This window comes from Eretmochelys imbricata, chromosome 4, assembly GCF_965152235.1.
Source record: "Eretmochelys imbricata isolate rEreImb1 chromosome 4, rEreImb1.hap1, whole genome shotgun sequence".
Classification (NCBI taxonomy): Eukaryota; Metazoa; Chordata; order Testudines; family Cheloniidae; genus Eretmochelys; species Eretmochelys imbricata.
In genome coordinates, this window is record NC_135575.1 from 128,085,595 (window position 1) to 128,111,898 (window position 26,304).

The following is a 26,304-nucleotide window of genomic DNA, read 5'->3' on the forward strand; positions in this document are numbered from 1 at the left end:
GCTACCTATCACTCTATTCCTGCTATATCCTTTTTGAGACTGTGACCACATCTTTAAGGGTGACTAGAGCTGAACACAGTTGAGCGTGCATATTTAAATACATAATACAATTATGTTTACATAACTGTAAACCTTGCGGAATTGCTGATGATGATACAATAATGTTTAAATAATTGCATTATAATTTTCTCAGTATTGTTTTCAGTCCCATTGCTTATCCATCATAACCTCTTAGTTTGCTCTACTGGCTCCTACTGCACATTGGACAGAAGTTTTCACTGAATTATCCACAGTGATGCCCAGAAACTAAACAAATGGCTAGAAAGACATTATTCTCTTGGAGACATCATCTAATGGAATGAGCATGAGAATGGGAGGAATCAGGAAACCCTGAGTTCTAATCACAGCTCTGTCAACGATTCATCTCATGGCCCTAGGGAAATGCAACCTATATTGAGTTACTATAAGGTGGGTGAATAACTGGTTGGAAAACAGTTTCCAGAGAAAAGAAAAGGAGGTCTTGTGGCACCTTAAAGACTAACCAATTTATTTGAGCATCAGCTTTCGTGAGCTACAGCCCACTTCATCAGTTGCATTCAGTGGAAAAAACAGTGGGGAGATTTATATACACAGAGAACATGAAACAATGGGTTCAATGGGTTATGCTCAAATAAATTTTTTAGTCTCTAAGCTGCCACAAGTCCTCCTTTTCTTTTTGCGGATACAGACTAACGCGGCTGCTACACTGAAACCAGTTTCCAGAGAGCAATCATCAGTGGTTCACAGTCAAACTGGAAGGGTATATCAAGTGGGGACCTGCAGGGATCAGTTCTGGGTCTGGTTTTGTTCAATATCTTCATCAATGATTTAGATAATGGCATAGAGAGTACACTTATAAAGTTTGCAGATGATACCAAGATGGGACAGGTTGCAAGTGCTGTGGAGGATAGGATTATGGGGAGGTACCAGTTGTCTATGCAGAAAATCCAGACACTTATTTAGGAGCCTAATTTAGATTCCAAACTTTAGGCTCTCAAATTTGAAAATTTACCCCTTAGGATACAAATCTGTGAGGTGCAGAGTACCTGCAATTCCCACTGAAGTTCATGAGAGCTGCAGGTGCATAGGCCTACCCAAGATTGGACCTTTAACCTCCCTATGGGCCAAATTAATAGAATCATAGAATGACAGAAATATGCAGATGGAAGAGACCTCAAGAGGTCATCAAGTCCAGCTCCCTGCACTGAGGCAGGACCAAGTCAACCCAGATCCATCCCTAACAGGTGTTTGTCCAACCTGTTCTTAAAAAACTTCAGCGACAGCGATTCCACAACCTCCTTAGGAAACCTATTCCAGAACTTAACTACCCTTATGGATAGAAAGTTTTCCCTAATATTTAACCTAAATATTCCTTGCTTCAGATTGAGCCCATTACTACTTGTCCTCACTTCAGCAGATGTAGAGAACAATTGATTCTAGTCCTCTCTGTAACAGCCCTTAACATTTCTGAAGATTGTTATCAGGTCTTCCCTCAGTCTTCTTTTTTTCAAAATTAAACATGCCCAGTTCTTTAACCTTTCCTCACAGGTCAGGTTTTCTAATCATTTTATCACTTTTGTTGCTCTCCTCTCTCCAGTTTGTCCACATCTTTCCTAAAAGTGTGGCACCCAGAATTGGACAAATGTACCAGCTGAACCAAGTAGGCTGGGACAATTACATGCCATAGCTTATACGTTATATTCCTGTTCAGACACCCCAGAATGCGATTAGCCTTTTTTGAAACTGAACTGTATTTTTTTACTCATATTCAGTTGTGATCCATTCTAACTCCCAGATCCTTTTAGCACTACTACCACCTAGCCATTTATTCCGCATTTTGTAGTTGTGCATTTGATTTTTCCTTCGTAAGTGAAGTACTTTGCCCTCGTCTTTTATCTGTTGATTTCAGACCAGTTCTCCAATTTGTCAAGGTTATTTTGAATTCCAATCCTGTCCTCCAACCCCTCCATCTTGGTGTCATCTTCAAATTTTATGAGCATACTCTATTATCTAAGTCATTAATGAAAATATTGACCAGTACTGGACCCAGAACTAATCCCTGCAGGACCCCATTGGATATATCTTCCCAGTTTGATAATGAACCAGTGATAACTACTTTTTGCGTATGATATTTCAACCAGTTTTGCACCCACCTTATAGTAATTTTATCAAGACCACATTTCCCTAGTTTGCTTATGAGACTGTCATGTGGGACTCTATCTGAAGTCTTACTAAAATCAAGATATATCATGTCGACTGCTTCCCCACTATCCACTAGGTAGGTAACCCTGTCAAAGAAATTAGGTTGTTTTGGAATGATTTGCTCTTGACAAATCCATGCTGGCTGTTCTGGATAACCCTATTATCCTCTAGAAGGTTGCAAATTTATTATTTAATAATTTGTTCCAGTAACTTTCTGAGTACTGAAGTACAGCTGACTGGCCACTCTTTGTTTCGCCTTTCAAGATAGGTACTATTTTTGACTTTCTCCAGTCCTCTGGGATCTCACCTGTATTGCATGAATTCCCCAAGATAATTGCTAATGGTTCTGAGATTGCTTCAGTTAGTTCCTTAAGTACCTTAGGATGCATTTCATCAGTCCCTGAAGACTTGAATACATCTAGCTTACCTAAATATTCTTTTACCTGTTCTTTCCCTATTTTGGTTTGTGTTCCTTCCTCCTTGTTGTTAATATTAACTAAGTTAAGTTTCTGGTCACCATTACTCTTTTCGGTGAAAATTGAACCAAGAAGGCCGAGGTATTTAATGTCTATTTTGATGTCATCAGTTATTAGTTCTCCGTCCTTGCTGACTAGAGGACCTACACTTTCCTCCATCTTCCTATTGCTCCTAATGTATTTAAAGAACCTCTTCTTATTGCCTTTTGTCTCTTGCCAGGTATAACTTATTTTGTACCTTAGCCTTTCTGATTTGTCCCTACATGCTTGTGCTATTCTTTTGTACTCCTTCTTAGCAATTTATCTATGTTTCCACTTTTTTGTAGGATTCCTTTTTGATTTTTCAGGTCATTAAAGAGCTGCTAATAGAGCCATAACTAGTCTTCCTATCTTTCTTTTGCATCAAAATAGTTTACTGTGGTGCCTTTAATATTGAGAAACTGCCAGTTCTCCTGAACTCTTTTTCCCCTTAGATTTTCTTCCCATGGGACGTCACCTACCAATTCTTTGAGTTTGGTAAAGTCGGCTTTGTTAAAGTCCTTTGTCCTTATTCGGCTGCTCTCCTTATTCCTTTTCTTAGATCCATGCAATCTATCATTTCATGATCACTTTAACCTAAATTGGCTTCCACCTTCAGCCTGGACACAACTCTATTGGCTTCAATAGAGTTGCACCAGGGTGGAATAGTCCCATCTATAAAATGGGCATAACACCTACCTAATGGTATCTCATGGGGATTCATTGGTCAAGATTTGTCCAAGACTGGAAGGATGGAAAGTGCTGAATTCTGTATCATAGGAATAACTTTTCTTGCAGTATTTCTTCATTTCTGGTATCAGGGAATTTTGAAGGCAGTTGAAAATGAGAAAAAAAACAAGCCCTTCTTTAGAAGTTCCCCCAACTTCCCAAATTAAGGATTCCATTTGGGTTTGGGCTAAGGTTGCAGGTTGGTTCTCATTTCATATGAAATAGTTTGCCCAGCCCTACTTAAAATCACTTATTTTAAATTCAAACATCCGCGCTGAGGCTCTTTTTTATTTATTGAGCTAGGCCTTGGCAACATCTCCGATACAAATGATAAATATTTTTAAAATGGTTTGAATTGTATATATGTAGATACTATATTAATAGACTCAAGCCACTGGAAGGTGAGGTTTTCCAGCAGTGCCTGTACAATAGTTTAACCCAGTAACTCAGTGATGTACAGATAGCTACAAATTTAATAGTACCAACTTCTGCGCAAGATGTGTCTGTAACAAAAATAAGTGTTTTCCATTCCCATTTCTGATTGTTTAATTTTACTTAACCATCTATCAAAGAAAGATTCCAATTAGAATTTAAATGTGTTCCTCAATATTAAAATGCAAGAGTTCACAGATAGTGATGCCTGGATCATAAGGCATTCAGCACATATCTGTCTATCTTTGTTGTGTTTTTATTATTGTTTCTGATTGTTCCTAATCAATCAATATTTTTGTTCAGATTTGCCTGTTAAGTGATGCCTAAAATTTGTGTAATGTCTAATACGTTTTGTTCCTATTTGCAGGTTTTACCTTATCCAGACAAAAAGCAATTTCAGTGAATTTGAAAGGTATGGATTTGGTTTGGGCTACCTCACTCTGACATAAAACTACTAAACCTTTATTGAAATATGTATGATTCCACTATAAACACCCCCTTTATTGAGTACACCTGGCTAATATAATGGGAAGCATATTTGGGTTTCCTAAATAACATAGACCTACATCTTGTTACAGAACAGTCTATTTGGTATTTAAAATGTTATAATTTTACACAATGAAAAGAAAAACTCAGGTACATTAACAGAAATACCAAAAAATGTATAATTGCACACAGTGCACGATAATACAAAAGCAGCTGTGTGAGAAGAGTTGCTGATTTGAAATAAAAGAGCATGAAGTCATATCTATTTATATGGCCCTCATCACCGTTTCTGAGCACCTCACAGTCATTAATGAATGTAAGCTCTAAACACCCCCTTGAGATAAGGAAGTACTATCCTCAGTTTTACAGATGGGAAACTAAGGCACAGATACCGCTGCAGTCCCCCATGCAGTCGCTCTGTGCCAACAGGAAAGAGTGCTTTTGCCGGCGTAATTAGACCATCCCCAATGAGCGGTGGTAGCTATCTCGGTGGGAGAGCATCTCCCACTGACATAGCTCTGTTCACACTGTTGTGTGACTTTTGTTTCTCTGGGATGTTTTTTCACACCCCCTGATTGACACAAGTTTTACCGACAAAAGTGCTAGTGTAGACATAGCCTTAATGCGAAGACAGGTTTCCTACGGATGTTAGGTTCTATACACCAGAAGGCACACTGAAACCAAATGAGTCATTGTGAAACATCAAAGGAGAAAGACTTTGTTGATTGCTCCCCCCCCCTCCCCCCACCCATGAAGAAAAGCAGGCTTGAACTCTGGGAGAAGGAAATAAAAACTCCTGACAAGAAGAAACTGAATCTCTATGCTGCTTGAACTCTGAGGGGAGACGATTTCTAAGCATAAGCAAGAATTCCCCAGTGCTTGGCCTGGCTTAGCCCTAGAGTATTTCTAGAGCTTGCATATTACAACTGCTTCTATTACCCTTTTTAAGTTTAAGACTGTAACTAATTTGTGTGTGTATGTTTATCTGCTTTACCCTTGTAAATAAGTCTCATTTCTTTTTCTTAGTTAATAAATCATTATATAGTTTATTATAGGATTGGCTACAAGTGTTGTCTTTGGTATAGGACCTAGGGTGCAATTGACCTGGGGTAAGTTACTAGTCCTTTGGGACTGGTAGTAGCTTGAATATTGTTGTGGTATTTGGTGTAAGGGACCATCTACCACAAAGGCAGGCTTGCCTCGGTGGCAAGATAGACCACAGTACTCAAGGGGACTGTCTCTGACAGTGCTAAAGCAGTTGACAGTTGGCTGGTGAAATCTAAGTACAGAACTTACAACGAGTTTGGGGTTTGTGCCCTTCTTCTTCACAGTCTGCCCTGAGATTGGTACTCCTGTTTGTGAGCCACTCCAGACAGCTCGATAACCTTAACCCTTTATCTTAAAAAAAGAAACATCTGCTAAGGCCACACATGATTTTTAGACTGTGTTTGACAGCATGGAAGTCCTGCATATGATCAACTGTACTATCAACAACAGGAAACACTGCCACCACTGGAAATTATTGATTGCAGAAGAGCTGGATGTATAAGCAAAGTGATCTGTTTCCTTTGTAGCCTTCCCCTCCTCTCCACCTTCTCTTGCTGCATGCGCTCATCATTGACTTTTTCCAGTGCTTTTCCCTTGCAAATTTTCCATATTTCCAAAATTGGAATAATGAGAAAATCACGCGTCTCGGATCTAAAGTCCACACGCAGACATGGCAGAGATGTATGTGAGACTGGTTTGGTCTAGTGGGTCAAGCAGTTTGAGGTGGTAGCAGCAGGTCTCCTGGATATTTTAGTCTTTGTCCTTAACATTCTATGAATCACTGTCATAAATATAAAGGGAAGGGTAAACCCCTTTGAAATCCCTCCTGGCCAGGGGAAAGCTCCTCTCACCTGTAAAGGGTTAAGAAGCTAAAGGTAACCTCGCTGGCACCTGACCAAAATGACCAATGAGGAGACAAGATACTTTCAAAAGCTGGGAGGAGGGAGAGAAACAAAGGGTCTGTGTGTCTGTCTATATGCTGGTTTCTGCCGGGGATAGACCAGGAATGGAGTAAGTAATCTAGCTAGGTATGTGTTAGATTATGATTTCTTTAAATGGCTGAGAAAAGAATTGTGCTGAATAGAATAACTATTTCTGTCTGTGTATCTTTTTTGTAACTTAAGGTTTTGCCTAGAGGGGTCTCTATGTTTTTTGAATCTAATTACCCTGTAAGATATCTATCATCCTGATTTTACAGGGGGGATTTCTTTATTTCTATTTACTTCTATTTTTATTAAAAGTCTTCTTGTAAGAAAACTGAATGCTTTTTCATTGTTCTCAGATCCAAGGGTTTGGGTCTGTGGTCACCTATGTAAATTGGTGAGGCTTTTTATCCAACATTTCCCAGGAAAGGGGGGGTGCAAGTGTTGGGAGGATTGTTCTTAAGATCCAAGGGTCTGGGTCTGTAGTCACCTAGGCAAATTGGTGAGGCTTTTTACCAAACCTTGTCCAGGAAGTGGGGTGCAAGGTTTTGGGAAGTATTTTTGGGGGAAAGACGCGTCCAAACAGCTCTTCCCCAGTAACCAGTATTAATTTGGTGGTGGTAGCGGCCAATCCAAGGACAACGGGTGGAATATTTTGTACCTTGGGGAAGTTTTGAACTAAGCTGGTAAAGATAAGCTTAGGAGGTTTTTCATGCAGGTCCCCACATCTGTACCCTAGAGTTCAGAGTGGGGGAGGAACCTTGACAATCACTTAACATCCATGTGTCCCATTTTCCTTCTCAGTTTAACCATCTGCAAAATGATGACGTTCAACGTTCTGCTGAGCTCTGACTGTGCTTTGCGCTGCAGCTAACATCCTCCCTGCCCAAGGAGCTGCTAATCTAAACTGGCAAACAGTGCAATCCAAGCACACAAAGCACTGGGTGAGTAGAAGGTGGAAAAGCCGTGAGAGGCTCTTTCCATTTGTTCTGCAAGGAGCATTCTTTGGGGGCTGTAATCATAAATACATCATTAACATCTTTGTGGGCAGACTGGATCTAGCTAAGGTGCTTATCTGGCCATCACCACTGTAGTATCGGAGTGCCTCATAACCTTTAATTAATTTATCCTCACAACACCTCCAGGAGGGTGGGAAATGCAGTTGTCCCCATTGTACAGAGATGGAACTGAGGCACAGAAAGGCTAAGTGACTTGCCCAAGGCCACACAGGAAGCCTGTATAACAGCTCTGGTTTCCCAAGCCTTAGCCTCATGACCTAACCATTGGTCCTTCCTTTATCTCCTGGATGGAGGAAAGGTGCCTCAAGGAGGGATTTGAATGAAGACTAAGAGGATGTCTGAGGGTCTGGGGGTGAAATTTACTCTTATGCAGGAGGCCAGTACAAGGCCTCAGGTCCATCAGGTAAAACAGCTCTACAAAGGGGAAGATGAGGCCCAGATCAACTTACTCTCCCCTCCAATAACACTGGGAGGCAGAACTGTGCAGGGCAACTCCCCCCACCCCCAACTCCAGGGGCACCAGGCTTTATGCAGCTCCAGCTGTTCCCTATCTATATGCAGTATTGCCAACCCCATGTGTTCCAAAATCATGAGCCAGCCCCCTCGACCAAATAATGAGACTGGCTTAAAAATCATGAGTTTTTTTTTAAAGAAGTCATAAATGTTGGGTTCATTTTATTTGCCTTCTGGTTTTGGAGACTTTAGTGTTCATCCTGATCATGTTTTCAAGCTTCTCTCAGCAACCAGAAAGAAAGTGATGAGATTCTCAGAGAATCACTTGACTCCAGCAGCTGGGGCTTTAAGAATAAACACCAAATATCACAAAACTTGTGATAACAAGGTGAGAGCCGGTAACACTGTTTAAGGCAGAGCCAGCCAGGGGCCTGGAGCTCTAGCTGGCTGGAGCAGCTGCAGAAGCAGTTATGTAGCTGGCCACTGATGATGCCATCAGATTGCATTCTGCAGTTTTTATCCTGGACATTCTTTTCCCACTGCTGACTGCAGGCCCTTCTGGCCCCTTCCATCGCAGTCTCTTCACTTCAGCTTCATTCCAGCTGCCTTTCATGCTCCTTGCCTCCCCCTTCCTCTTTACCTCCTTCTCCCCTTTAATGTCCGTTCCCCCTTCCTTTGCTTTTCTTTTTAACTAATCCCTTCCTGTTCTCTCCTCACCCCCTCTGCCTTACAAACATACACACAAATGCACCCACCACATATGCACATATACACAATTACACACACACACACACGCACACACACAGACATATAAAGTAAAATAATCGATCCCAAACAGCCACATGTTAAATAACTAAACCACGGAAGTGACATGATGTTTGCAAACCATCCTTCCGGTCACACTGCTTGTATGTACTGCCCCTTTCCTCTACCCTTGCCTGTCTTGTCTATTTAGACTGCAAATGGTTCAGGGCATGGAAGTTTCCTTCTTCTGAGCTTATGCAGCACCTACCTCAACAGGGCCCCAGTCTTGCTTGGCATTGTCAGGTGTGCTGGCATCTAAATAAACAATAAAGGCCAATTTACCGCTTCACTTCCACTTAAGCCCCGTTCACCTTGGCACCTGGGTGCATTTTGCTGTAGGAGAGGAAGGATTACCAGGCATAGTGGAGGCAAGGCATGAAGGCAAGAGTGGGAGGATACCAAGGGTGGAAAAAGGTAAAGTATTAGGAAGAGAGCGGAGAGGGGAGTGGGAAGAGTTAAGATGAGAAATGAATAATAGCCACCAGAAACAGTTAGAGGATCTAGGGCCGGTAAAGAACTTCAAAGCTGCACTGTGGCGCAGAAATGGCCTCTTAGAAATATACAGGGATAGGGGGAAAAGGACCCTGAGCTGCCCACTCCAAAATCAGAGCCATCTACTATGTATTAGCAATATAGGTAACATGGCACAGAGTTGAGCAATCCTGATTCCATCCAACAGAGGGCACTAATACACATACACATCAGCCAGTTCATTACACTGCTTACCTAGCTCATTGGATGCCGAAATAGTATGTGTAATGCATTTTGAGAACCTCTGATAACAGGTACAATTTCAATATGATAAAGATGCCCAAACTGGTCTGTCCATGGTAAACCATGGGAGTTTGAAAGAAGGCAGCTGGACTACCCTGGACATTATATCATTGCAATTGATTTAATTAGCCATGTGTTTTGAATGAAGAAACTGTAGTTGGTATCTGGTTTGATAACAGGAACCAGATCAAAAAAAGAAGCTAAGCTCCCTTTTAAATCTTCATCTGTCGCTTCCCTTTATGTTACTCACACTGACAAAACAGGGTAACCAGTTAGGAACTGAACTAATACCCATTGAAATCAATGGAAAGACTCCCATTGATTGCACAGGGTATTAGATCTGGCCCTTAGTGTTCACAAATGCAGATGCTGGCGCTGGAAGCTTTGGAAGAGAATTCAAAGGTTAAGTTCAGGTTTTAACACAAAGGCAGGTGTTTGATACACTTCCAATCATATAAAGATCTTCTTTCCCAAATATGACATCCAATGGAGTGAGGAAAAACTGAGTTTTGTTTGTGTACTGGAGAGTGATGTTAGCTTGCTCTGCCCTGGCAATTCTGGTTTGTGTATTTCATGCCTTTTTGCTGGTCATATTTATCACTCTTCAACTAGCAAATATGCTGCTCCACACACGTCACAATGCGATTTCCTTCCTACCAGCAGCTGCATGCCATGCACTGACATGCCCTATAGCTTTGTGTAATAGGGGTAGTGATCCACTTTAAAATTATAGGATGGTTTCTGGCATCACAAGACTGGCCCTGTTCATAAAAGGACAGATGACACTATGATGTGGACCTAACTCGTTATCGTTGGGAAATCCATTTGAGTTCCAGACCGGACAGCTGAGAGGGGAAATGACCTGTAGAATCAGCAGTGATTGGCATTGACTCTTGTGGAAAGTGGACAAACCCAGCTGAAGCTCATTTCCTGTCTCCCAGCTATCTTACTGCACTAGGAGTTTTACTGCACTGGGGGTTCACTGGCCTGCACACTGCACAAGATTCCTAAGTAATGTCCCCTGGCTCTTCTCAGAATACAAGGCAATGCAAGAGGGTCCTGCTGACAAGTGACAGTATGTAAACCACCAGAAAGCACCCAGAAAGTGAAGTCTCTCTTTCTATTGCTAGCAGTGGGAGACTATTGTAAGAGATCCCAAATGCCTAGGGAACTATCCGAAATGCAAAGCTGGTCTCGCACTGCCAATTAAGTGACTCCAATGCCAACTGAAGTCAATGGGTACTGTTCAATTTCTTTGGGTCATATTCACCTCTAGGCAGAGGGCCAGCACAACATTTATGCCTTATTTATGTCTGTTAAGCCATCTTAAATAGTGCATAGGCCTTATGTTCTAGAGATGGGCTGTCAAATTTTTATAAAGACAAGGTGCGTGAGGTAATATCGTTTATTGGACCAACCTTCTGTTGGTGAAAGAGACAAGCTTTCACAGCGCTCTTCTGCAGATCTGGAAACAACATTTTCATACAATACTGTACTACTTCTGTTCCTTTGTAACTTTTAGCTCAGTTAAACCAATAACATTCTGAACCTGCAGGGTCCAGAACTTCAGCGATTGCAAATTAGCATTGCTCCAGCAAAATCAATGGTCAGTTTACACCCAGCTGAGAATGAGACCCATAGTGTTCAAATTTCTTTCCCGTGCAGTATGTGCTGGAGTCTGCTGTCACTTGGCCCAAGGGAAATCTATATATATTTCAGATGCCTGATTTTCCTTTGGTCTAATCCTTTCTAATAAAAATTGTGCAGATGTTTGCCTTGAAGGTTGAAGTACCTTTCCAAAAAGTGCTTTTTTAGGCAATTCCATAGCAGTAAATGTTGCCTGTGTGGGCTCTTGTGTCAAACTAATATAAAGAGTGTGTGTTTTTATATGGGGCTTATTTTCTCATGAATTAAAGAATATGACTGAAATTGTATCTGTTGTATTGTTGAGGGTGGTAAAATTGTTTTCCTGCTGTAACATTCTATAGTTGAACTTAAGAGACACCTTTGAAAACCCCACCCTGAAATTGGTTCTATAAAGTTAACAGTTAAACACAAAAAGAAAAGGAGTACTTGTGGCACCTTAGAGACTAACCAATTTATTTGAGCATAAGCTTTCGTGAGCTACAGCTCACTTCATCCCAGAAGTCACCTACTACAGGACAGGCCTAACAAAGAAAATAACAGAATGCCACTAGCCGTCACCTTCAGCCCCCAACTAAAACCCCTCCAACGCATTATTAAGGATCTACAACCTATCCTGAAGGATGACCCAACACTCTCACAAATCTTGGGAGACAGGCCAGTCCTTGCCTACAGACAGCCCCCCCAACCTGAAGCAATACTCCCCAACAACCACATACCACACAACAGAACCACTAACCCGGGAACCTACCCTTGCAACAAAGCCCGTTGCCAACTGTGCCCACATATCTATTCAGGGGACACAATTACAGGGCCTAATAACATCAGCCACACTATCAGAGGCTCGTTCACCTGCACATCCACCGATGTGATATATGCCATCATGTGCCAGCAATGCCCCTCTGCCATGTACATTGGTCAAACTGGACAGTCTCTACGTAAAAGAATAAATGGACACAAATCAGATGTCAAGAATTATAACATTCATAAACCAGTCGGAGAACACTTCAATCTCTCTGGTCACGCGATTACAGACATGAAAGTTGCTATATTACAACAAAAAAACTTCAAATCCAGACTCCAGCGAGAAACTGTTGAATTGGAATTCATTTGCAAATTGGATACAATTAACTTAGGCTTGAATAGAGACTGGGAGTGGCTAAGTCATTATGCAAGGTAACCTATTTCCCCTTGTTTTTTCCTACCCCCCCCTCAGACGTTCTTGTTAAACCCTGGATTTGTGCTGGAAATGGCCCACCTTGATTATCATACACATTGTAGAATCATAGAATATCAGGGTTGGAAGGGACCTCAGGAGGTCATCTAGTCCAACCCCCTGCTCAAAGCAGGACCAATCCCCAATTTTTGCCCCATATCCCTAAATGGCCTCCTCAAGGATTGAATTTACAACCCTGGGTTTAGCAGGCCAAAGCTCAAACCACTGAGCTATCCCTCCCCTATTGTTAGGAGAGTGGTCACTTTAGATAAGCTATTACCAGCAGGAGAATGTGTGTGGGGGGGGGTGGGTTTGAGAAAATCTGGATTTGTGCTGGAAATGGCCCAACTTGATTATCATACACATTGTAAGGAGAGTGATCACTTTAGATAAGCTATTACCAGCAGGAGAGTGGGGTGGGAGGAGGTATTTTTTCATGCTTTGTGTGTATATAAAAAGATCTTCTACACTTTCCACAGTATGCATCCGATGAAGTGAGCTGTATTTCACGAAAGCTTATGCTCAAATAAATTGGTTAGTCTCTAAGGTGTCACAAGTACTCCTTTTCTTTTTGCGAACACAGACTAACACGGTTGTTACTCTGAAACCGGTTAAACACAGGTAGCCAACAACTCAACCGATGTAATTTGGTGTAAATTCACGGAAAGTTAAAGGAGTTACACCAATTTACACCAACTGAGAATCGAGCCCAACCAGTAAAATTCACCCCTGTGCAGAGGTCTCAGAAATGGCCTATGCACTAGTTAAGTCTCACTTAAGAGGGCTTAACCAGGACTTAAGTGATACATGGGCATTGTGCTTGCCTTCTGCATAGAGGTGAACATCACCTAGTACTTCTTAAGCCCGCAAACTGCTTGAAAAATTGGGATTTTTCCACTGGAATTTTTTTAAATGAAAAGAAATTTTTAATTTAATTTTGAATTGAAGTTTTCTTTGTACACACACACATACCCTTATCATGTTTCAGTTTTGGGCCCTGCATACCTCACCTCTTTTTCTCGTTCATTTATTTTTCTGCTTTTTTTCACCAACTGGGAAAAGAGGGGAAAATGGAAAAGAGAAAGAAAGGGAGAGAGAAAATAAAACATTTTCCCCACCCTAGTTTCTTTCTCTTTTTTCAACACAAAAGGGTGGGAGAATTTTTTTCCCCACAGATTCATTCTGATCATTTAGTGGGATCACCTGTATGCACATACCACAGAATGTCCTCACAATAGTTCATAGAGCATATCTTTTAAAAACAAATCCAATCTTGATTTTAAAATTGTCACTGATGGAGAATCCACCACAACCCCTGGTAAATTGTTCCAATGATTAATTACTGTCACTGTTAAAAAAATTTCTCCTTATTTCCAGACTGAGTATGCCTAGTTTCAACTTCCAGCCATTGGGTTGTGTTATACTTTCTCTGCTAGATTGAACAGACCATTACTTAAATATTTGTTTCCCATGTAGGTGCTAATAGACTATAATCAAGTTACCCCTTAAGCTTCTCTTTGTTAAGCTAAATAGATTGAGCTCCTTGAGTCTATCACTATAAGGGATGTTTTCTAATCCTGTAATCATTCTAGTGGCTCTTCTCTGAACCTTCTCCAATTTATCAATATCCTTCTTGAATTGTGGGCATCACAACTAGACACAGTATTCCAGAAGCAGTTGAACTAGTGCCAAATACAGAGGCAAAATATTCTCATCTCCTATGTGAGACTCCCCCGTTCATGCACCCCAGGATCACATAAGCTGTTTTGGCCACAGCATCACAGTGGGAGCTCATGGTCAGCTGATTATCCACCACAACCCCCAAATACCAGGATAAGGTCCCCATTCTGGAAGTATGGCCTACATTCTTTGTTCCTAGATGTATACATTTACATTTAGCTGTATTAAAATGCACATTGTTTGCTTGCAGCCAGTTTACCAAGTGATCTAGATTGCTCTGAGTCAGCGCTCTGTCCTCTTCATTATTTACCACTTCTCCAATTTTTGTGTCATCTGCAAACTTTATCAATGATGATTTTATGTTTTCTTCCAGGTCATTGATAAAAATGTTAAATAGCATAAGGCCAATAATTGATCCCTGCAAACCCCACTGGAAATACACCTGCTTGATGGTGATTCCCCATTTACAATTCCATTTTGAGACCTATCAGTTAGCCAATTTTTAATCCATTTAATATGTACCATGTTAATTTTTTATCAGTTTATTTTATCAAAATGTCATTTGATACCGATTCAAACGCCTTAAATAAGGCAACTCTATTACCTTTATAACTAAACTTGCAATCTTATCAAAAAAAGATATCAAGTTAGTTTGATGGGATCTATTTTCCATAAACCTATGCTGATTTGCATTAATTACATTACCTCCTTTAGTTCTTTATTAATCAAGTCCCATATTAGTTGCTCCATTATCTTGCACAGAATCAAAGTCAGGCTGACAGGCCTATAATTAACAGGAACTTCCGCAGGGTTCCAAAACCTATTGAAAATCAAAATTAATGGAACAGAAAGCTCCTCAGTCAGCTCTTTTAAAACTCTTGGCTGCAAGTTATCTGAACCTGGTGATTTAAAAATGACCTGTTGATTTGAAATAAAGGAGATTAAATGAGAAATAAACCTAAAAACAATATGCACATGGTGGTACCTTCATTCCTTTTTCCCTTGTCCAGTGGAAGTAAGGGTGTTTACTTGTAAACAGTTTTTTCTAACTTTCTCTAATGGGAAAAGGGGAAATAAGTGCGGGAGGGGCTCCCTCTCACATAAACACACTTGCTGAGGGATTTTTATTTGTTTGTTTGTTACAATGGAAAAAGAAAGAGTAGAGGTGACTAAAAACCTGAGTGAAAGTGAGAATTTCTAAAAAAGAAAGAAAAAAGTGTCAAAATATATTAAAATGTTTTTTGAAAAATTTTGATTTTTTGTGAAAACTGAAAATGTCATTGAAAATTATTTTTTGGGTGAAATATTTCACATTTCAACAAACTGTCAAAAATATTTGAGGAGGTCTTATTTGATACACACATCTTTTGTGGGTCTGTTAGACAGGGAGGGATTTCATAAGGTCTACACACTGCTTAAATACTACTGAAGACATATTTTAGGCTCATCCTTCTTAAACCAAATCTGCAAAGTGTTTGCATGTCACCCATTATGACTGTTAATCTTTCTCTTCTTCTGCCCATAAAGGAATAATGTTTTTTTCGGTAGCTCTGCCAGGAGTTGGGCATACACTTTTTTTTTGGTGAGAATATTCAGTGCTCAGGATGTTCAGGGATCAATCCCATAAAGTGCTTCTGAGCTCTTCTTGGAGATGCTTAATAGGGCTCACCAGAAGACAAGAATTCTGCCTCATTAAAAATGTTGAGGTTTCGGCATATGGTTTCATCCTGCATTGGGATGAAACTAAGACCTGTTCATGAAAAAACAAAGAGACAGGAGAGACCCGCCCCCCCACCACCACTGCCCTATAACAGCATAGATTATAGCCAATGATTAAGGTGCTTTGTTGGCCTGTAGGAGACCCAGGTTTCAGTTCCTGCTGTGACTCAGGCTCTACTGTTGGAACTCAAATAGTCACTGGCGCAGAGAAAAAGAACAGCTCCATAGCCTAGTGGTTAGAACAGTCATTTGGTATGTGGAATATACAGGTTTTAGTCACTTCTCTGAACCAAGGCCACTCCCTCTTCCCTGGAGTGTGCACTAACTGGTGGGCCTTTTTGGGGTGGATCTCTTTCTGGTTTTGAGCAGAAATTCTATTCTGGATCTGAGAACATTTTATCCAGATCACACTGTTCTGTGAAGTGTTTCAATGAATTGGCATTTTCTGATGCAAAACTGGTATGTCAAAAATTTCCTGACCAGTTCCAGTACAGAGTGCCTTCTACTCCGACTGAACTCAGTGGCCATGTCTACATTAGGATTTTTAATTGTGGTTTGAAATATGTTAATGAACACAACTGTAGATTCTAGTGTAAACAGGAGAAAGCCATTTGTTCTCAGTCTATCCCTAATTCACCATGACTAGGTGCAAACATTAGTCTCCTCTCAGAGCTAGGATTTATTATGGTAGCACCTACAAACCCCAACCAGACTCCAGCGCCCATTGAACTAGCCACCGTACACAAACACGCAAAGTAAAAGATGGCCACTGCTCTGAAGAGTCCATAGTCTAAACAGATTAGAGTGAGAGGGGGAAAATGAGACACAGAGAGGTGAAGTAACGTGCCAAGGTTACACAGCAGAGCTAGGAATAGAATCCAGGTGCTGCCCTGTCCACATTGCCTCTTAATCGTGTTTGTTAATGTTTATTGGTATTATCATAGCCCTTTGTCAAGGGCCAGAACCCCATTGTGCTAGGTGCTGTCCAAAAATACGGTCTCTGCCCCAAGGAGCTGACCCAAGTCTAATTAATTTGATCTAGTTCATTTATAACCGTGTTAGTTACCATCTGTTAAAATACAATGAAAATATTAGCAGAGAAATGCCTTGTCATAGTTCAGGGTGCTCAGCATTTCATAGGAACCTTGCAGGATCAAGCCTCCAAGTGGTTGAATTTTAGAAGCAATTTCCAGCTTATATGGCCATACAATATACTCCAGGAACACAAATCCACAGACACCTTGAGGTTTCTCTGCTTCAATTTTCATGCCATCTATATCAGACAGTAGATTTGACAGCAGGCCTGTTTTGTTTTGTTCCATGCCATCCATTAGGTACTGACAGTGTTGGAGAAGAAAGGTACTTCTACGTTTGGCAGATCTGCTAAGCAGGCCCTTAGGACCCCACACCCTGTTCGTTCTAATTGCAACAGTATTGTCTTGTTGCATGAACCTTGCCAGCTCTCTGTTTTCTTTCAAAGTATATTTGTTTTATAGCTGACATGTTTATATATGTTAACTGTTTGCTATAGATATCTGTCAGCCCCAACTGGCAGGACCAAAAAAACTTTTTGGCTCTCAGCCAAAGGTATGTTTCTAAAAAGCACTTAGCTTTTATCACATGATTTTGCACAGAAAGAGACGGGAGTTAGGGAAGCTACAAGAAATATTACGCTTTAATTACTGCAGAAGAATTTTAGACGAAAGCGTACTGTACCTTTCAGATATTAGTCCAATAGCTATAAAAAGTTATTTTATAGTCCTAGAAATGATACACAAACATCGGTATACTGTTCGCCATAAAAACTGATCTAAAGAGGGAATTGTGCATTATGCTTTTCAAAATATGACATTTATGAGCTGCCTCTGATTGTTCCCAGAATGTTCTTTAATAAAATGGAGAATGTATATGTTTTGTGTGTGTATGTGTATGCATAAAATAAGGGAACGTGTTGCTGAAAAAGAGACATCTTCTTTTAAAAAAAGGGGTTTTTTTTAACCTATGTCAGGGTTTTTTTTAAAGAAAATTTGTAAAGGGATAAAAATCCCTCCAAGGCCTATGTGCCACTTCAGATCCAAAAATAAGGCTTAAACGCAACTTGAGTGAGGCATACGCCTTTTGCTGGCCTGCCGCACAGATGAGAATTTCACTCAAAGGGCCTGTTCTCTCCTATCAGTGGCATCTACTGCTGTTACTTGGCTAAGTTTGCTCTGCTGAAATGAAAGAAGCAGACCTTTCAGGCTGAGTCTCTCATTCCATTAGGTACAGTGCCATTCAATTACCTTCTTTGTCCATTATTCCAATCTCCTACTGTCACGTCTCAATGCTCTGGGTGTGGTGGCATAACCCTACTTACCCTCTGGTCCATCTGCTACTAGTCAGCTCTAGCTCTTTATGCTTAAAAGCCTGCTCAAAAAAGATGATCAATTACATTATACCTTCATTAGAACTAATATGTACTGGAGCAGTTGTGCCCACTTTTAAGGCTTACTTATTCTCATTGTATGAGACTACTCGTAAGAGTAAGATGGGCAGGATTCGTTCGAGCACTAGAAACTTCTGTGTTTGGAATTGTGGAATCAGGGTTTCCAGCTCCAGAAAGGGTCTGTGATTTGTCTAACAATTGTGTCTGCTGTCTGCAGCCCATTGATTTGTTACAAGGCTACCAGACACATTACACATAGGCTCACCCCCTTCTAGACCTCAAAATACTGATAAAAAGTAAGAACAAAACTTAACTAATGTCTGACAAAACATTTGCAATGAAATCAAGGTTTTCATGAGTCATAATAATAGCATTAATCTCCCTGAGAAATGAATACTGATTTCAGCAGACCACTGCCTTTGTAATTACTGCATAAAGTATTAATATCTATATACTGAACCAGTGGGGGTTGAACCACTCTGCAGGGCTGTTTCATAAGGCTGTGGCTACTTAGGAACAGCAGGGCCCAACATGTCAGTGTAAATGTTGATGAAGGCTGTGTAGCTTTACTGACTGCTTACATGAATCAGTCATCTTTCTTGCAAATGGCTCTCTTCCCTTCTAAACCAGGCACTCTGAGGTCAGTGAACCATAGATATCCACATATGTTTGAAGGAGGAAAAGAAGACTGATGGACAATGGAAAAATAATTACACTACATGAGAAAAGCATGTTCTGCATTAAGAGCTTGATCCAAAGTCAATGGGTATTTTTACATTGGCTTTGATGAGCAATGGATGTACATCAGGCCCACTACAATTGATCTGATTGCTTTATCTTAGCTCATACAGCAATGAGCATTACAGAAATACCCATGAATACATGAATTCAAAATGGGACACTAATATATATATATATGGAGATACGCTATAATGGACGATGTGGGCAGCACAAATTTCTCTATACTATCAATAATTCCAACAGTCGAAGAATAGTCAAAAGCACCACATCAGATAACATGTAACATAGTTCCAGTATCCACCTTTATATATCACAAGTAAATTTCCTTTCCCACTTAACATAGATCTGGGCAAAACTGCAGAGACTATTATGTGGATAAATTGGACAGAGTCCAGCGAAGGGCAACAAAAATGATTAGGGGTCTGGAACACATGAGTTATGAGGAGAGGCTGAGGGAACTGGGATTGTTTAGTCTGCAGAAGAGAAGAATGAAGGGGGATTTGATAGCTGCTTTCAACTACCTGAGAGGTAGTTCCAGAGAGGATGGTTCTAGACTATTCTCAGTGGTGGAAGAGGACAGGACAAGGAGTAATGGTCTCAAGTTGCAGTGGGGGAGGTTCAGGTTGGATATTAGGAAAAACTTTTTCACTAGGAGGGTGGTGAAACACTGGAATGCGTTGCCTAGGGAGGTGGTGGAATCTCCTTCCTTAGACGTTTTTAAGGTCAGGCTTGACAAAGCCCTGGCTGGGATGATTTAATTGGGTATGGGTCCTGCTTTTGAGCAGGGGGTTGAACTAGATGACCTCCTGAGGTCCCTTCCAACCCTGATATTCTATGATTCTATGAAATCATTTGCAAACAAAATAAGATAAGAAGGATGGTCTTGTGGCAAAGGCTCTGGACTGTAACTCCAGAGGTGTAGAGTCAAGTCCTGGCTCTACCATCATAGACTCCCTATGTGACTAGAGATAAATCACCACCACCTTATTTCTCCATCGGGGCAACAGGAATAACAGGTTTCCCACACTTGTCTATTTAGATTGTAAACTCTTCACCCAGGGGACACTCTCTCATTTTGTGTTTGTACAACACCTAACACAATGGAGCCTGCATTTCAGCTGGGGTCTCTAGCCTCTACTCAAATACAAATAATCCTATTTTCCCCAATGTCATTTTGCCCCTTCTCATTCCTCCCACCTGAAATCTTGTGTTTTCACAGCTTTTTCAAACAAAGGGTTATTTTTAGCTGTAAAAATGTGGGGCTTCTCTGTGTTAAAAAAACAATACTTGAAAAGGGGCCAAGTTTGGAATGAAAACTTGGCAAAAAATTGGAGCAACTTTGAATTTGTGACAAAGTGTGGAAACGTCTTTAATCACACTGAGAATATTTCATGCATTTCCAATTAAAATGGACGGGGAAGCCTCAGAAAGTTGTAATGCCAGTCAGTGGAGTTGGTCCAATGCAGAGAGAGTTTACACTGCACCCATTCAGAGTCATGTGGGATTTCCATGTGCATGTGCCCTCCTGCAGAGCCTCCAGAGGAAATCTGACTGACTCAGCCAGAATTCCTCACAAAGCCCCCAATGGTGCACGGCCTTTTCTCATCTATAATCTTTTGTCAACTCATGTAGAATGCACACTGTAGCTAGGATCTACTGTTGAACAAAGGAAAGGGGTATGATAGAAAGAGCAAGACCGAAAGCATAGAATTGTTTTTTCTTTTCTGAATCAGAAATGCCACAGCCCAACACAGATCTGTTCCCTAACAGAATCTGAATCAGAGTGGGAGTTGATGTGTTTTAGTAGAGCAGTGAGTACAACTAAGGAGTCCGGTCCATTTATTTAGGCTCTTTGTCATGGATCATTATTTTAGAACCAGTTACCTTGGAACAGGCTTTTCATCTGTCCTTAGACTTATCTGTCTCGAACACTGAATGAAATGGAGACAGAGGGAGAGGAATAAAGGAGAAAGGGAGGGAAAGGAGATTAGGTTCCATGACCACCAGAGAGTTGTGTTTATCTTCTCAAGACTATTAGATTTATTATGTGATATAATGTACTGCACAAAGTCTGCAAAAGTGAGAACAGCACCTAAATAAACAGGCTGGGGTTCTCTGAGAAAGTGATAGGTAAGCCTGCAAGGACTCCTTTACAACCATCACACCCTGCTGCTTGTTTGTTAACACAGAACTTCAAGGTCGTAACATCCTTGTGTCTTTAGCAGCAAGTCTAGCTGTCTGGAGAACATCACAACAGAGATTTTGCTCATTTGAAAATATCCAGGGAAGGGACTAACTGTACTGGTCTTTTGGCTGAGTTTGGAGATATAAAGTCTATTTGGAGAGAGAGAGAGAGAAGCCCAATCTCCTGTCAAGAGAACCTGTTGCATTCAGGATAATAACCAAATTTCTTACATTCATAGAGCACCTGTCATCCCAAAGGAACCCCAAAGATTTGACAGATTTTGAAAGTATCTGGCAGAATTATCCCAGCTGCTGGATCTACTGAATATGACTCCATTGTGTACAAAAATCTACGTGCAGCTGAAGATGTGGAGATTGTTTCCACACGTGCTTCTGTCAGGGTGAAATTCAGGCCTTGTCCACACTAGAAAATAGTCCCAGTTTAACATAAGGTATGAGTTTACACTGATTTGCGGGTGCAAAATGCTATGAAGACACTCTTCTTTTGGTTTAAACCAAGCTTATGCTGATTTAGCGTGAGTCGATTAGGCATAATTTAAAGTTAAATGCAAATAAATTGGTCTGAAACTGAAATAAGAGTGTCTAAACAGGGGGTTGTGCTGGTTTAACTAAATCAGTTTAAAAAATAATTTCAGTTAAACCAGTGCAACTTTCTGTGTAGAAAAGGCCTCAGTCCTGTGCAGAAGGCCAGTACCATGCTCTGCTTAAGTCCCTAAACTCTCATGCTAGGATTTAAGTGGTGCATAGACCTCTTGCTGGTAGAAATTACTGTGAATGCCTTTCAGTTGTGTATGGAACACATTCCATGTCCTATATTCGAATATAGCTCCACCCATATATTAATGCAGATGCCTCTGTTGATGGTGACGAGTCCTCTACAAATATTAATAATTTTTATACAAGCTACCAGTTATTAATGCTGTGAAGAGACAGAGAATGTACTAATGCCAGGCATGGGTTGGAGAGCCTGGTAGTAGTTTACCCCATTATACCATCAGATTCACATTAAATAAGGCTTATTGCACTACAAGCCATGCTTCCTCTTCACATCCACCCTTGATTTCCATGAGACCCCAGCTCCCTCCTGGCCCAAGCCACATGCTCATTTAGTGTGGAAGAACTGGTAGCAGGAACTTGGAGACTGGGCAGTTGGTTCTAGGCTATGGCAGGCTGATGAGTAACAGGGAGGGAGATTTGTGGTGGTGGTGGTAACAAAGCAGGATTCCTTGCTGAATGGGATTTACTGACATTTTTGATCTGAAAAATGGATGTTTTGATAAAATTCTGATGTGCAGAAATGTTCAAATGATTTTCATTTTCCTTCCTTTCCTTCCTTCATTTTATTTTCATAATTTTGAAACCTCACAAGTTGTCATGAATCAGAATTGTCATCCTCTGGCCAGCCCTAGTCAGGTCTGAAGAAGAAAAGAGCATAATGTCCCTTTAAATCACACAAATTGTAAGGGAACAAGATTTTGTCTGTGACCCAAACTTCCCAAGCTTCTTATGAAACTAAAATCCTTCAGAGGCTCATTCCAAGTCAACATCCTGTTGCTGAGTGCTAATGTGCAAATGGATGTGTACATGTGCATATGGCAGACTAAATCTGTTCTTAGTTACACTGGTGCAGCCCTGTTGAATTCAATTGCACTGGTGTGGCAGAGGATAGAATTTGGCCTGCTGAAAATGAAAATGCATGTATCTTTCCTATATACCTAATGCAAAGCTAAGAAGGTTGCTTGCTGCATGTCAGTTGTTGCACCTAAACTAAAGGAATAAGATTTTCATTTGTATGAGTCTTCACTTTAAGCCTGTGCCAGCATACAAGAATACAACCAGCATTGTGTATGGTGGTGCACTGTGACAAAACACTCCTTTTTTTGGATGTGAGTGTTTTTTTCCGATGAAGTGAGCTAGAGCTCATGAAAGCTTATGCTCAAATAAATTGGTTAGTCTCTAAGGTGCCACAAGTACTCTTTTTCTTTCTCCTTTTTTTGGCTAGCTTATGCCTTCTTTTGTGGATGTGCAAATTCTGACATTTTAAATACTGACTTTTATGCACATCTCACACTATCTGCATCAATTAACCAGCCTCGGAAGTTTCAGAGAAGCATTTTGCTCTCCTTGCCAGAAGTTTCCTTTTGTAATGATGGTTGTTCCCTTCGTTCAGGAGATAGCATTGCAAATTAATGGAGAGTCTGATTCTGATCTCAATGACAATCTACAGTGGTTTCAGTGGATTTCTCATCACATCACACTGGGGTTATTGAAAGCAACTAAATCCCTGAGAATATACTTGAAGATTCTCTAGGAACGGGTAGAATTATCCTTATTTTAATTTGGGTTTAAAAACAAAGGCTATCATATGCTTAAAGCTGAATGAGCCCGTTGTTACTCACAAAGAGGCCTTGGTTCCTAGGCTTTCACCATGTTTTCTTAAATTTTCTAGGGACAAAGTCCAGCTATTTTAATGAACCTAACTCAATGATTCCTAATCCTAAAGTTAAACACTAACAGTGAGGCTCAGTCTTGGCCTCCCAAGTTTCAAAACACAAGTCACAACCAGGACCCATTTGTAAAAATTCCTGAAAATACGGTGTTTTTCCCCTCATGCTTTACCATGCCTTGAAAACACTAACTTGCTTCTAATATTAATCCTATAAACAGATTAGAAGACCCCACCCAGCCGCACAAAGAATAAACTGCTCTGAAAATGTAGTTAGTGTTGATGCAGCCAGAACACTAGTCTTATTTTATTGATTTTTTTTAAAAAACAGTACATCCAGCCCCCTTTGACATCCAATTTTGGGAATTCCAAGTGTGCATCCAGATGTGCTATAACACCATAACACCATAGCCATCTGTAAAATAGCTGAACACCTCCAAACTGTGGGGAAGCTTGGATTCACATCCGATTAGGGATCTGAACTTCACAGCTTGGGGTGCCCTCTGTAGCTAATCCACTATGAGGCCTGATCCAAAGTCTTGAAGTAAATGGGAGTCTTTTCATTAGCTTCAACGGGCTCTGGATCAGGCCCTACTGGAACTGCCCTCAACCTCTGCAAAGAGAAGCTAATTCAGTAAACTATATGGAAGTATTTGGAAAGCAGATTCAATTCCTGTGGCTCCAATTCATATGTTCTATTGCACAGCCCCATGGTCTCGTCTTCTAGCTGAGTGCACTGTGATTCCTCTGGACTTTAACAGGATAATGAGAATCCAGTGGCTATCACTTGGCAAATTTATGCCAAATATTAAGACAATATAAAGGTGCAGGGAATTCAAAACAGATTTTTATCACATTAAAAAAAGCTGTCAGAGAAAGTTTTTCAAAATAAGTTGAACTCACTGGAAAAAGCTTTCGTCTGCATTTGTTGATTAAATTGCCCTAAATCAGCTAATGTGTCTCCTTGCGCCACACAGCATCATTTCAAAATTCAGACAACAGAATGTGCCTAATATTACAGTCAAAAATGGGTAATTTGGGGAATATGAAATGCTTTATCGTGTGAGAATTTTGCATTATGCTGGGCCAGACAGAATTTTAAAAAGCCATTATTAATTGGACTATCTGATCTCAGATGAGGAGCTAGGAGTAAAATGTTTGCAGACCCTACTCCCATGAGTAAAGTTGCTTACATGCACAAATGTTTGCAGGACTGGTGTCTTTGTTTGAACTATGCAAATATTGTGAAAAGAAAAGGAGTACTTATGGCACCTTAGAGACTAACAAATTTATTTGAGCATAAGCTTTCGTGAGCTACAGCTCACTTCATCGGATGCATTCAGGGGAGAATACAGTGGGGAGATTTATATACACAGAGAACATGAAACAATGGGTGTTACCATACACACTGTAACGAGAGTGATCAGGTAAGGTGAGCTATTACCAGCAGGAGAGCGGGGGGGGGAGAGGGAACCTTTTGTAGTGATAATCAAGGTGGGCCATTTCCAGCAGTTGACAAGAACGTCTGAGGAACAGTAAGGGGGGAAATAAACATGAGGAAATAGTTTTACTTTGTGTAATGACCCATCCACTCCCAGTCTTTATTCAAGCCTAAGTTAATTGTATCCAGTTTGCAAATTAATTCCAATTCAGCAGTCTCTCATTGGAGTCTGTTTTTGAAGTTTTTTTGTTGAAGAATTGCCACTTTTAAGTCTGTAATCGAGTAACCAAAGAGATTGAAGTGTTCTCCCACTGGTTTTTGAATGTTATAATTCTTGACGTCTGATTTGTGTCCATTTATTCTTTTACGTAGAGATTGTCCAGTTTGGCCAATGTACATGGCACAGGGGCACTGCTGGCACATGATGGCATATATCACATTGGTAGATGTGCAGGTGAATGAGCCTCTGATAGTGTGCCTGATGTGATTAGGCCCTATGACGGTGTCCCCTGAATAGACATGTGGGCACAGTTGGCAACGGGCTTTGTTGCAAGAATAGGTTCCTGGGTTAGTAGTTCTGTTGTGTGGTTGCTGGTGAGTATTTGCTGCAGATTGGGGGGCTCTCTGTAAGCAAGGACTGGCCTGTCTCCCAAGATCTGTGAGAGTAATGGGTCATCCTTCAGGATAGGTTGTAGAGCCTTGATGATGCGTTGGAGAGGTTTTAGTTGGGGGCTGAGGGTGATGGCTAGTGGCGTTCTGTTATTTCCTTTGTTGGGCCTGTCCTGTAGTAGGTAACTTCTGGGTTCTCTTCTGGCTCTGTCAAATCCCCCCCACTCTTCCTCAGACGTTCTTGTCAACTGCTGGAAATGGCCCACCTTGATTATCACTACAAAATGTCCCCCCCCCCCCCCCCCGCTCTCCTGCTGGTAATAGCTCACCTTACCTGATCACTCTCGTTACAGTGTGTATGGTAACACCCATTGTTTCATGTTCTCTGTGTATATAAATCTCCCCACTGTATTTTCCCCTGAATGCCTCCAATGAAGAGAGCTGTAGCTCACGAAAGCTTATGCTCAAATAAATTTGTTAGTCTCTAAGGTGCCACAAGTCCTCCTTTTCTTTTTGCGGACACAAACTAACACGGCTGCTACTCTGAAACCAGCAAATATTGTGCTTGATCTGTGGAGAAAGGGGAGAGGTGGCATTGCGCCACAGACCAACCTGCCACCAGATCAGCAATGACAAATGGGCCATGTAACAAACCTAAATCTTGGTGAATAATCCTGTCCTGGGTGGATTGTACCCACCAAAGCTATCTGACTTCATATTCTGGTAACACTTGCATAGCTCATCGTTCCAGTAAAGCCTCATTGAAGTGAATTGAT